This window comes from Monodelphis domestica, chromosome 2 (genome assembly GCF_027887165.1).
Source record: "Monodelphis domestica isolate mMonDom1 chromosome 2, mMonDom1.pri, whole genome shotgun sequence".
Lineage (NCBI taxonomy): Eukaryota > Metazoa > Chordata > Mammalia > Didelphimorphia > Didelphidae > Monodelphis > Monodelphis domestica.
Genome location: NC_077228.1, coordinates 541,029,782 through 541,042,917, shown reverse-complemented (window position 1 = coordinate 541,042,917; position 13,136 = coordinate 541,029,782). Strand labels below are relative to the sequence as shown.

Here is a 13,136-nt window from a genome sequence, read left to right as displayed (position 1 = left end):
TCTGCTAAATTGAAATGGAACAGACCAAGAGAAAGTAGGTCAGAATTTCCAGAGGCTTGGAAAGAAGTCCCCGTCGTGAGCTGGAGAGTTGCAGAAATGGGAAACGCTGTGCGTGTGCACTGGAGGTCGCCCCCTGAAAGAGGACCCTTCTCGACAGGGAAATCACGCTAAGTGGATTTCCTGGGACACAGGATCTGGCACTTCATTTCAAGTGCTTCCTCAATGGCTGACTCCTGGGAGCTCTCCTGAGCTCTGGCCCACTGGAGCATCCTCTGGGAAATGAAAGGTGCTGCTGTGGTGCTGGTGGGCAAGACTCTTTCATGCCACTCGTTTCAAGGGGCTGGAATGGGCCTATCGCAGAGGCAAAGGGCAGAAATGCACCATGGCTAGGGGCACCGACCACTATTCTCAGGAATGTTCTACGCAGACTGTCTTGGGTCCGTGTTAGCGACAGTTACCTGTGGCAGCCATTCTGTGACCGATCGGTGGCTTTGGGAGGAATGCATTTACTCTCACCTGGAGCCTCGCTCCTCCTTGGCAAGCTGAGTAGCTGGCACGTCAGAGCTTTAAGGCTGTCTGGCCCTTGGTGGGAATCCCTAGTCCCCCGTTCCCAACAACGGGTCAGTCCTCCAGGTTTTGGGTGAAGACCCCCAAGGAAGACGGAGCGAGGAGCCGCTCTCCAAATATTTTAGGGACGATCACGTCGAGGAGCCCCAAGGGACCCAATCAGGAGCCTTGAGTGCACACCACACAGCTGGATGTCAGGAAAACCTTCCCAGTATAGGCTGCCGTCCAGGGCCACACGAGCCACCATGGGACTCCATGGATTCCCTTTGGCTGGAGGTTTCTAAACTGTGAATAGAGGATGACCCTAGGCTGAAGCTCCATCCCTAGAGGGGTCTGTGTTCAGGCCAGGGCGAGATTTTGGCATGTAGCCCCCATCTTAGTAGGCTAATATCTCTGATCGCTGACTTCCATGGAGACGGTCATCCCATACGTGCTCAAGGCAACAAGGCACAGATGGAGCTTCTCCTCCAAGGTGAAGCTGCAGCCCATCAGACCACCCGCTCTCTAGCACAATAACAGCTGGATTCTCGAAGAATTCGAGCTCATGGCCCAGTCTGCCGTGGAGCACAGCATCCTGGAGTCAAGGAACCACCAGGGAAAGTCCCAATAAGGAAGGGGAGGGAAGGAGAAACAAGCAGAGCCGAGTACCTCGAATGTCCCTCCGCTCAGTCAAACAGATGAAGAGGGGGTGCATCACACCCCTTTAGGAAAACGGGTCCAGGGAAACAAAAACTCCCACTGCAAAGCACGTGAATTTGTTTGTCACTGGAGAAGAATGCTTTGGATATGTGTGCGTGTACATGTACATGTGTGTGCACATATGTGTGTAAAGTGTATTTGGGGTGAAGGACGGAGGAAGAAATCTTTTCAAATTGCTGCATTTTGAACCCCAAAGAATTATCAAGTCAAATCCCCTCATTATTACAGGAGAGAAAAAATGAGGCCCAGGGAGTGGCAAGGACTTGTTCAAGGTCCTCTAGGTAAAGTGTGGGCCGCGCCCCTCCGAGGGGTCCCCCAAAGCGCCTGTGAACTGAGATTCTCCGAGTGGAAGAGCCAGGGCGCTCTTCTTCATACTTGGCAATGGCGAGTTGTTACTTGTTTATCTGTTTTTCTAAAAACGGTCACTGCCTCAGTGTTTCCACTGGCTGATCCAAAGGAGGGAAGATCTCTGTTATACAGGGAGCCTGCGGGAAACCGACACCCGACAGGCACACACTGGACACCCAAAGATGCGCACCCGCCCGCCCACCCATGGCCATCTTTTTACTCTGCCCAGCTCCCCAGACCTCCAGGGAGGAGGGCTTTCCAGTCTCCTCGACCCAGTAAAACCGAAGCTCAAGGGACCAGGGCTTCAAAGGCTGCTTTTGGGCCCCAGATCTTGGCTGGAATTCTGGGCATTTGGGGCCAAAGCCAAGGACATAATTAGCACCTAAGCGGGCGAGGCAAGTGTGACTGCCCCATGGCCGCAGGTGTTAATGGCATCTCGCTCACAGCGAGGGCCCCGGGCTCATGAGCAGGAGCCTTGGCAGGCCGAACAGAGAAGGGGAGCCTTCCTGGTCGTTGCTGGAGGTCTCGCTCCCATTCCGTGTCTCTGTGTGGCGAGCGTCCACAACATGGGACTGAGCTTGAGCTCGACGTTTCAGTGCTTTTCCCCAAGCACGCCAGGCCTTCTCCTTCGGCCCCACTAGACCACGGCAGCATCCGTACTAGCTCGGTGCCCGGGGCCAGCTCTTTGTCTCCATCTAACCGTCACCTCATCTCTCAGCCACCTCTGTAAAATGGCCACTTGGGGGAACCCCCCAAATCTGGCCGCTGGCTTTCTGACCGCTTGGCCATCCCCCTCCATCCCCATTTGTCTCCTTGTTGCCCTCGAGGTGGGCTGCCGCCAGCATGCTGGGGGCTGTCCAGAGGACCCTGGAAGGAGATGGGGCGATCCTCCGAATAACTGGCCTTGGATCTCCAGCACCTTCAACAGATTCCTTTGCTCCTCCTCCCAGCAGCCTTGGCAGAGAAGGAAGACGAGCGTCTTATCCTCATTTTAGTCTCAGAGAGGGGAAGAGACTCACCCGAGTCACAGAGCTTCCCTGAGAGCCAGGCTCGCCACTCAGTTCTCTTCCAAAGACTGCTGAATTTGGAGTGAGGAAGCCCTGGGGACAAACTCTGCCTCTGCTCTCCAGGAGGTGAGTGACCTCGGCTGAGTCATTTCACCTCACTCTGCCTCAGTTTGCTCATCTGAAAAGGAGGGACAATAATGCTGCAGTTCCCAAGGTCACTGAGGACTCAATGCAATGATGGAGAGGAAGGCGACATTTGATTGCAGTTTAATTTACTTTTCCCAGGAGTCGGCAGAATATGGCAATAATAATTTATTCACGTCTGTCATACATTGTGACTTAGTCCAAGGAGCATAGATCCGGTGTGGGAAGGGACCTGAGTCCATTTACTCCAAACTCCTGTCATGTATAGTTAGGGAAACTGAGGCCGGGAGGTTTCAGTGACTTGCCCAAGGTTCCAGGAGTGAGTAGCTGGGATTCTGCCTCAGCTGCTCTTTCCCTTTTGGGGCCTTGAGGCTCCATGGGGCAGAGGGGAGGAAGAAGAGCATTCTGGGTCCAAAGGCAGGGCTCCCCAAAGGACTCCAAGCAAAAGGTGCACCTCTTGTCAGGACCCCGACTCGGACTGAGGTTCAGCCCAGTGCTCCCTGGCCTTTCCCTTCCGATTCAGATTCTCTAGCTTGTAAGTGGAGGAAGGAGGTTTAGACCTCGTCTTTGCTCCTCTCCAGGCCTCTTTGCTCTTCTCTATTGGACCCAGGAGTGGTGTGAGGGCAGAACCATTCCCTTAGAGGTTTGGGGGGGTGGGGAGGCCGCGGGGAGTGGCAAAAGCTGCTCATTTCTCTGGAGATGGCTAGGTGACATGGCTGCCCTTCCTGTGCTGTCGAGTGGAGCCACATCCCTTAGACCTGGCCAATCAGGTCACTGCCTGGCCAGCATCCTAAGGAACTGGCTATGTGGTACTCATGGGCTCAGAGGCATCCAGTCCTACCTGGTCCCGGAAAATGGGGAAATTGAAACAAAACCACCCTAGGGAGGAGCTCAGCTATCCGAGCCATAAGCATCAGGCACCTACTGGAGCCACAGTGGCCTTCCAAAGTTTTTATGTGGACTTATTGGTGAGCCTAAGAATCCCTTCCTTGCCAAGTGGGAGCAAGGAGGCAGCAGGGCTCCTAGCTGACTCCCGGTTCAAGTCCTGCTAGGACACCGCTGGAGGGGCAGCCCCGGACCTCTCAGTGACTCAGGCACCACCCACGTTTGAGGTGTCGGGGGCTACTGATACCTTGAACCTCTTGCCTTGAGCACTGCCTGGCTTTGCCCATTTGGTAGGAGGCTGGCTTTTCATTTCTAGTCCAAGGAGGACATGAGAGGGAGAGAGAACAAATGGCTCTTCATGGATACGAGAAATTGCAGAGTGGAGGTAAATCCTGTACTCAGAGTTGGGAGGGAGGGAGGAAGGAAGGAGGGAAGGAAGGAAGGAAGGAAGGAAGGAAGGAAGGAAGGAAGGAAGGAAGGAGAGAAAGAAGGAAGGAAGGAAGGAAGGAAGGAAAGAAGGAAAGAAGGTAGGAAGGAAAAAGAAGGAAGGAAAGAAGAGGGAAGGAAGGGAGGAAAGAGAAGGAAGGAAGGAGAGGAGGGAAGGAAGGAAGGAGGGAGGAGGGAAAGAAGGAGGGAGGGAGAGAAGGAAAGAAGCTGGATGTCAACCACTTCAGTATAAATGGCATGTTTTTTAAACACGTGTCTGTCATTTGTGTAGTCTGTGGATACAGCAGTCATTTGAGAAACCTGCTGACCAGTATAAGAAAGTAGAAGAGGGTAGAGAAAAGTGTTTGGGCTTTGGATGATCTGAGTTCCAATCCCGATCTGTTGCTTCCTTTCTGAGGGGCCCTGAGAGGTAGAAAGAGCAATGGTTTGGGAGTCAGAGAGCCTGGACAAGTCGGTTCCCTCCTTCTCTATGTCAGGGGGCTGGACTCTGGGATCCCTTCAAGGCCTCCAATGCCTGGCCCTCGAGCTGGCTTCTGAAATCTCCGGGTTCTTTTCCCTTTTGGAGGGCCTCGGTTTCCTTGTCCATAAAGTGAGCTTGCTGAACTAGAATGAAAGAACTCGTCACAGTCTTGGAGCTTTCCTGCTCTGTGACTCAATTTCCTCATCTGGAAAATGAGCCAGATGGATGGAATAGGCAGCTCTCTGGGCCTTTGGAAATCATGGAACCCAGTGAAGAAGTGAAGGCTGGTGCAGTGCCCCACAGGTGCAGAGAAGCGGCCTCTAAGGTCCCTTTGAGATCCCGCTAGATGGTCTTGTCTGGGATGGAGCCGGGTTCACTGGAGGGGCCGGAGGTTTAGGGAGGAGATTTCAGAAGGGAGGCCCGTCAGATGGGATGCGGTGGGTGAGGCCAGACTGAACCAGATGCCTCTTGCTCAGCTTTTTGTTGGGTTTTTGCTGGAACAAACTCTCGGGGTCCATCCACCAGGGGAGTCTTGTAGGAAAAAGGAGGCCCCGCCGAGGCCCTGGACGCCCAGCGCTTGCCCTCTTCGTTCCTGAAAGCTCCCCATTTGTCCCAGTACAGAATCCGCACCTTCTCCTCCAGCGTCCCCCCCGAAGCCTTTGGGAGCAACGCTGTGAGTCACCGGCCTCCCTCCCTCACCGGAGCGTTAGCCATCGGCTCTCCTGCCCTGCCTTCACCTCCCAGCATTCAAGCCGTCGTCCGGTCCTGCAAGGCCAGGCTTCCTCCAGCCGGCACTCCTGCTTCTCCGCTCTGGCCATTGTCCTCCCTTCTTGCTCCTCGTCTGGTTTTTTTCTCTGCTCAGTTTTTTCCTGCTTCATGTCAAGTTCGCCAACGAAGTTCCTCGGAGACGCGCAGCTGCAGCCCAGAGCTTGAGCGGACTTTAAATCACCAGAGAATTTGAAGGCTGAGAAATGTGGGAAAAGGAAGCGGCCCGAGAACATGGCTTTGGCACAGCCCAGCACAAGGCCCACTGCAGGCCGTCCTCAGGGTGCCGGGTTCCCAGGGGGCACCTTGAACTTGAGGAAGAGCTCACCCCCCACCTCTCCAGAGTGTCAGAAAATCCGAATGGGAGGACCAGAACTCTCGGCAGCGCTTTCTATGGAGGGCAACAGGATGGCTCTTGTTCTACCAATCAGCCATCACCGCTGAGGGAGCCGCAGGGCTGTCAGTGCTGAGCTCTCCACCCCTTTGTCCTTGGACCGGGCAGCTGTGAAGACCCCCCATCCCCCGCCTCATCCCAATGCTGGGATTCGAAGGCCGCAGCATCCTTCATGGTGGTGCCCAGTGTCTGTCTGTCTGTGCTATTTCTGGGAGGCAGCCGGGTGGAAGGCAAATGAGCGGGGCGGGGGAAGGGGAAACAAAGGCAACGACAAGACCACAAAATGCGGAGCATCCATGGAAGCCCCCCCGCACCCCGTAGCAGATCTAAGGGGGGATGACACGGAGGAGAGCCAGCCGTGTGGAGAGGGCAGCTAGAGATGGAGAGAGACAGAGGGGGGATGCGGAGCTCGGGAGATTGCGGGCCGTTGGCATTCTGGGGGATTCTTGGTCACATCAACCCGACGAACAGTTTGTAAAAGGTGCCGTCAACGGGCAAGGCCCTGCGCACACCAGAATAGCGGAGCCCGACCCAGTGACTGCTTATGGTCGAACGAACATAACTGGAGGAGCCACATAAAGCACCGATGAGAGCCAGAATCCTCCCAGTGGAAGCTCCCCGGGGGCCACCCTGGACACTTCCCCACCTGAGGCTGGCCAGCTCCAAAGCCGAGAGCAGAAGAAAGGCACGGCCGGCCGGCCAAGGAAGCCAAGGAGGCCTCGGTGGTTCCTCACTCCCCGGGGGGTCACCACACACACACACACACACACACACACACACACACACACACTACACACACACCACCACACACACACACCACGCACACCTACCAATGTCTCGTAGCTTGAGATACTCAATAGTCCTTTAAGGAATCTCAAGTAGCTCCTTCTCAGTCACTGGGGTGTTGGGAGGATGGGAGCAGGCGAGCCAGCGCAGAGGCAGGGGCTCCCCTTCCAAGGTCAGAGGTTCCAGGCAAACACTGCTGTTGCCATCAACAGGAGAGGAGCTAAGCTGTCCTATTCCCGAGTCTTCTGGCAAAAATACGTTCAATGGTTCCTTCAACAAACATGCATTAAATCACTACAATGTGTTGCCTTTTGCGCCAGATGCTGACATGTATAGGAGGAGAGTGAAACAGCCTATAAACAGAAAGCAGAGGAGAGACCGAGACTGGCTCTGGTTCATGGAGGCTGAGTGAGAGAAATTCGGGCCCTCGGAGATGCCCTCAGCTATGCCTGAGATCAAAGATGGAGCCTCGTTGGGTGTCTTAAAGAGCATCTCCTCCAAATCTCTAACTTTACAGGTGAAAAGCAGAGCCGCAGAGAGTTTAAGCGACTCTGCTAAGGCCACACAGTAAGTAGAAGAGCGCAGTTTTGAACTCACATCCTCGGATTCCAAGATTTCCCAGTGGACAGGCTGCTGCCCCTTGGAACAGAACCAGACATGATGGAGTCCAGAACCCTCTTGGCTATGAAAATAGAGAGAGCGATGACTTGGGGCAGGGCACTTTCTCTCTTGGCCTCTGCCTCTGCCAGAGGGGGTCCTGACACCCCTCAGGGGGCAGCAGGAGCCCGCTCTCCTTTCCCAGGATAGCCTGGCCTCAGGAATGGAGACGAGGATGATGGGAAGCCTCCAAACTGAGAAGTCGCTCCAGAACCGCAGACATACGGACACGTTTCTGAGAGGCCCAGGAAGAGGCGGCTCTTCCTCACGCCAGCGTCCTTCTTTCTCCTTCCTCAGCCCTTCCTCGCAGGCTGTGGCCTTAGAAGGCCACTCCAGGAGGCCATCCCCATCCTGCTGCCCTGAAGCCCCACCGGCCTGGGTTAACTGGGCTCCGAAGGCTCCACCATCTTGTTTCTTTTCAGTCCTCAAAGCCCCACCTGCCTCCTAGAGTCATAATAGAGCCATAAAACGGCTCTTGGGAAGATCTCACGGAACAAAGCCCTGGGAGAGAAAATGGCGGCCGGGGACCCCAGGGAGCCAGCGGGGGCCTCTTCTCCACAGGCCCTGAAGAGGGGGTCTGCGGGGTCTGGGAGGGATCTCAGCATTCTCAGCGCCTGGAAAGAATATTAAGGCTCCTGGCTCCCTGGTCGCAAGTCCTAAAGGCTGGCTGAGGCGTGACCCGCTTATTTACACGTTGGGCTGCTGGAAGACTCCCAAGTCCGGGGCTGCACGGCCGGAGCTCGGCCCGCCTGGGGACTCGCAAAGCCCCAGAGAGCGCCGTGCGCTGGTGTCAGAAGGCTGCGCTGCGTTTTTTCCTGACACTCTGGAATTTGCTCTGGCTGCCATCTGATCCCTATGATTTTAGCATATGTTTGAGTAGGAACCCGGGGAAACGGCGCACACACACACACACACACACACTCACACACACTCACACACTCACACACTCACCTACACACATTCACACTCTCACATACACTCCTACATATTCACACACATTCACACTCATACTTATACACTCACACACATACACTCACCTACACACATACACACACTCACTCATACACATTCACACACGCTCTCTTTCCTTTGCTATCCAAAGCGAGCCCTTCCAAATCCACCAATAAAGACCGTTGGGATGAGGACAAAGAGCTGGGCTGAATCATCCCTCTGAATCCCTTGAAGAGGCGGCTCCCCGGGTGACCTTGGGCAAGTCCCTGCTCTGGAAAATGAAAGGTTTGGACACCGTGGCCTGGAAGGTCTCTCCGGGTCTGCTGCTGCTAGGACGACCCTATCACCCGTGCCCCTGTCTCGGCCTCAGTGTTTCCCTCTGCAAAATGGGGTTGCTCTGAGAGTCCTTCCAACTCTGCAGTGCTAAAGGAACCTCGCCTGGCCTGTGCTGGGGACGGTTCCCAGCTGTTGGAAGCTCTGATCTCTGCTCCTCCAAAGAGCCCATTTCTGGACCTGCTGGTGCCTGGGATTGCACGGACAAGTCAGGGTTCCTCCTGGCCCCCTCCAGGGCCTTGCAGCAGCCTCACTGCCTTTCTCCTGGGCGAAGGAAGCCCACTGACACTGGAAGGGCTGGCCTCCAGGCTTCCTCCTGAGCCTGGACTGGATGAGGGCAGCGCTGGGTGGCCCCCAGCTCCCAGATGGCCCAGCTAAGCAAAGCCCACGTCAGGCTGGCATCCGCGGAGGAGCGTCCTCAGCTCAGGGAGGCAGGGGGTGCTGGGAGGGCTCCCGGCGAGCTCGGGGCCCACCAGCCCTTTTCCCTCCAGTGGCTCAGCACCTCGCAATCCAAGGGATTCTGGTCAGTACCTAGGCCCTGGGAGGGCCGGCCGGCCCTCATTCACACTCCCTTTCCCCTAGTAACACCAGAACGACCAGGATTTGTAAATCCCTCAAAGGACCAAACAGTGTCGACAGTAGCATGAACTGTTTTGTCTCCAAAATAAGATGACGGGGCAGCTGGGGGGCTCAGTGAAGAGGACACCAGGCCTGGAGATGGGAGGTCCTGGGTTCCAATCTGGCCTCAGACACTTCCTACCTGTGTGACCCTGGGCAAGTCACTTGTCCCCACTGCCTAATCCTGACCACTCTTTGGCCTTAGACTCCATGCACAGTATTGATTCTAGGATGGAAGGAAGAGATTAAAAAGAAATTTAATTAAAAAAAGTGAATGGGTTCCTGGGCTTCCTCAATAGGCACAGTGGCTTCCTCCGCTGTGATTGGCCTGGTTGGTCTGAGGGGCCAGAGTTCCAAAAGGACCCTGGGAAATCGGGGGGAGGGGGAGGGAGGTTCGAGGGGCCGGCCAGCTCAGGCTGAGTTCATGGGCTGATGTGGCCTCCCAGGATGCTGATGGAGGCTGTGCTGTGCTAGGGAGGCTCAGGGTCTGGGAACAAGGAGACGATGGTCCCTCTAGGCTGTGTTCTGGTCATTGTCAGCCCTGCGCCCGGCATACTAGAAATACTTAATCAGATACTTGCAGATGGAATGGCATCCCCAGCACCCAGCACTGTGCCTGGAAACAGCGGGCGCTTAATAAATGCTTGGTTTGGAAGGAATGGCATCGCGTGGGGCCTAGCCAAGGACGTGGCGGGGCAGGCAGGGGTCTCTGGCTCTCCCGGTGTGGCCTCTACAGAAATGGGCCGCCATGGCCAGAGGCCTCTCCGAGGCTCTCTTGGGTAAGCGAAGCCCCCAGAAGTTCCTGGGCTGGCCGTGTGGGGAAGCTTGTCCCTTGTGGGGGAGGCAGCTGCGGGCATTTCCTGGGCCCACGTCTGATCTCAAACCTCGGGCTTACTGTTTCAAAACACGATCGCAGCCACCTCCCCCTTCATCATCTGGGCTTTTACAAGGCACCAGCTGAGCGAGGAGGGTCCCTGCCCCCCCCCCCTTCGGCCAACCACTGCCTAACAGAGACACAAGGAAATTGGTGTTGCATGTGGTCTTCTAGAGCTGAACTAAGAGGGCAGCTGGGAGGCTCCCTGGAGGGAGAGCCAAGCCCAGAGATGGGAGGTCCTGGGTTCAAATCTGGCCTCAGATACTTCCTAGCAGTGTGACCCTGGACAAGTCACTTTACCCCCATTGCCTAGCCCTTACCTCTTTTCTGCCTTGGACCCAATACACAGGTTTGATTCCAAGATGTAAAGGAAGGGCTTTTTAAAAGCTGAACATCATCCATTTGTGGTGTTGGTCCCACTCAAGAGAGAACACCCCGTCTTTAGCTAGTGGTCAAGTCCATTTAATTCCTCTTATCTTGGTTGGGGGAGCAACAGAGGGGAGTGGGATGAATAAGGCTACTATTGACCCTTCCCAGCTGTGTGGCCCTGGACAAGTCATTTCTCCCCAGGGCCTTAGTTTCCTTATCTGTAAAGTGAGGGGGCTGAGCTTGTCAACATGGAAATCTAGAGATCCCCAGTTTATTTAGTTTGAGTGTAGAAACCCCAGGTTTGGACCTTGTCACAGGAGAGGTTTCCCCCTGAGGGAAGGTCCCTCTTCATCAGACAGTGAGCTTCCTGGTAGTTTGGGTGGGAATAGCTAATCCCATCCAATATTAAACATCCCTTTTGTCCCAATGGTTTCTTCCCCCTAGGCTAAGGTCCATGACCAAGGTGACCCAGCCCTAGGCTGAGTCTTTCCCTTTTGTGTCCATTGTGGGGCCCCAGCCCCTCACTATTATTCCTGTCTGGAACTCCTCATTTTCCTTTCTTACCATTATAAAGTCAATCAACTGTCCCTCTAACCCTAAAGCCCCCAGGTCACCTAGAGTGGTATATAGGTTCCCCAAGTTCTTTTGTTCCATCCCAAATCGGTGGCACTCCCAGAGGCTGGTGACCAGGGGTCTTGACTCTGTGTACTCTTGGAAAGCAGCTCTGTTGTCGTATTAGTGGAGCGAACCCCTTTTCCCTTGATTAAAGAGCGATTTTTGACTATTTAATAGTTCTGTGTTTTTTCTAGTTGACAAGCTAGACAGTTCTAAGGTTCCTTTCAATGCTCTATTTATGGTCCTATAATCTCTCTCAACTTCAGTTTTCTTCGCTCCATAATGGGAATAATAATGCACAAAGTACTGGTTTCACAGAGTCTTTGCGGGTCTCAAATGAGGAAAGAAAGTGCTTTCACACAGATTCCTAGAGGGGAGCCCATAGGAATACCCTCTATGCCTGTGATGGTGAACCTTTTAGAGACCGAGTGCCCAAACTGTAACTCTCATACCACGTGAACCCCCTGCTTTACCCCAGACAGGGGAGGGAGGAAGCACTTCCACTGGGCTGCTGGGCAAGAGGGGCCGGGATGTGAGAAATGCCCTCTGGTGCTCATGGAGAGGGAGAAGGGAGAAGCACCCTGCCCTGGCACACTACACTCCCACTCCCGCACAAAGCGTGCCATAGGTTCACCAACTCGACTCTATACCATCTCTGAAAAGGGGCTACTCAGCATTTGCTGCTAGATCTCCAGTGAAGGGATCTGACGTCCCTTTGGGACAGCCCTCTTTCCATTTACACAGCATCTCAGGAACAGCCGTGCTCCTTTCTAGTGCAGTGTGTGACACACAGTAGGTGCTTCATAAAGGGCTGCTGATGGACTCATTACAATTGTCATGCAGCTTCTCCCCTTGTGTCTGGGTCGGCGCAGCCATTCCCACCAGAAGACAATGACCATTTCCTCTGCTTTCCTCTTCTCTTCTCCAAGGTAAACACTCACGAGTTGCTTCAACTGATTTCATATATTGGGGATCCCAGACTCCGCCCCGGGGGCCCTCGGCTCTCCATGTGATCCATGTGAGGACACAGCCCATCCCCCACCCCAGAGCGCAGCCCGGCCTCCTTTCCCGAGGTTGGGGCTACTTCCGTCCACATGACCATCGGCGGCGTCCAACCAGGGCCTCAACAAGCTTGCTTAGTCCCACCTTTTCCTGCCTCCCTCAGGGCTTCCTCAGTCACCCAAGCCAAGCCCTAACCTTCTGCTGACCATTCCGCTGGCTACAGGGATGAGCAGTGACCTGGCCAGCCACCCCCAGACAAACCCAATGGGCGGGACCAAGAAAGAGCCTCCTCCTCATGCCCAAGGGTCAGGCGGGTGCAGCGCGTGCCATGGGGGCCCTTGAGAATTCTCCATGGACCTTGCTTGGCGTTGAGCCAATACCTCCGGGAGCACCGGCACCCTAGACCAATCGGTGAGCCAATCAAGAAACCGGCATCTCCTAGGGATTGTGGGAAGGCAAACCCCAAACCAGGAACCAATCATTGCCTTCTGCTGTGTGCACGTGGTTGGGGGTAGGGCAGGACATGCTTCCATGGCATGTACTAGATCTAGACAAGTGTCTGGCAGGGGGGGAGCCTTCGAGGGGGTGGGGCGAGCATTTGGGAGCACTGAGAAAGGGCCTTCTGGAGGAACAAGTGGTATTTGAGCTGAGGCCTAAAGGAAAGATTCTACCCGTTGGAGGGGAAGGGAAAGAGCACTTCTGGCATATGGCACCGTGAATGCAAAGGCATGGAGGTGAGAGATGTTGCTATCATTCCTGAAGAGCAGTGAAGAGGTCATTGAGGGGGCACTCTCTAGTGTGTGCCTTGGAGTGATGGGTAAGAAAGGGAGGAAGGACCATGGTGCGAAGGGCCGCAAATGCCAAGTGGTAACTTGGGTTTGCTCCTGGAGGTAAAAGAAGCCCATAGAGTTTAGCAGGTGGGGGGGGGGGGGGTGAGTAGGCCTGGGCTTTTGGAAGATCACTCTGGCAACTGTGGGGATGATTGATTCAGAAGAACCAAGAGCTGGCCTCAGGCGACAAGATGTGGGTTCAAGTCCTACCTCTGAGGCACATCGGCTTTGTGACCCTGGGCCAGTCACCGAAGGTCTCCCAGGCTACTCAGAGGCTAAAAGCTTTGGGAGTTGCTAATAAGACTTTGTATTCGGAGGGAGGGAGTTTCCTCCCCTGAAGCTCCTCACGCCAGGGCAATCACAAATCTGGACTAAATTCCCCCAG

At 54.9% G+C, this 13,136-nt stretch overlaps 1 protein-coding gene across 2 annotated transcripts in view; it reads right to left on the bottom strand.

Annotated features, from left to right (window-relative positions):
- TWIST2 (twist family bHLH transcription factor 2) overlaps window positions 1-13,136 on the bottom strand; it is a 57,773-nt gene that overhangs the window by 15,236 nt on the left and 29,401 nt on the right. The gene's annotated exons all lie outside the window — the stretch shown is intronic.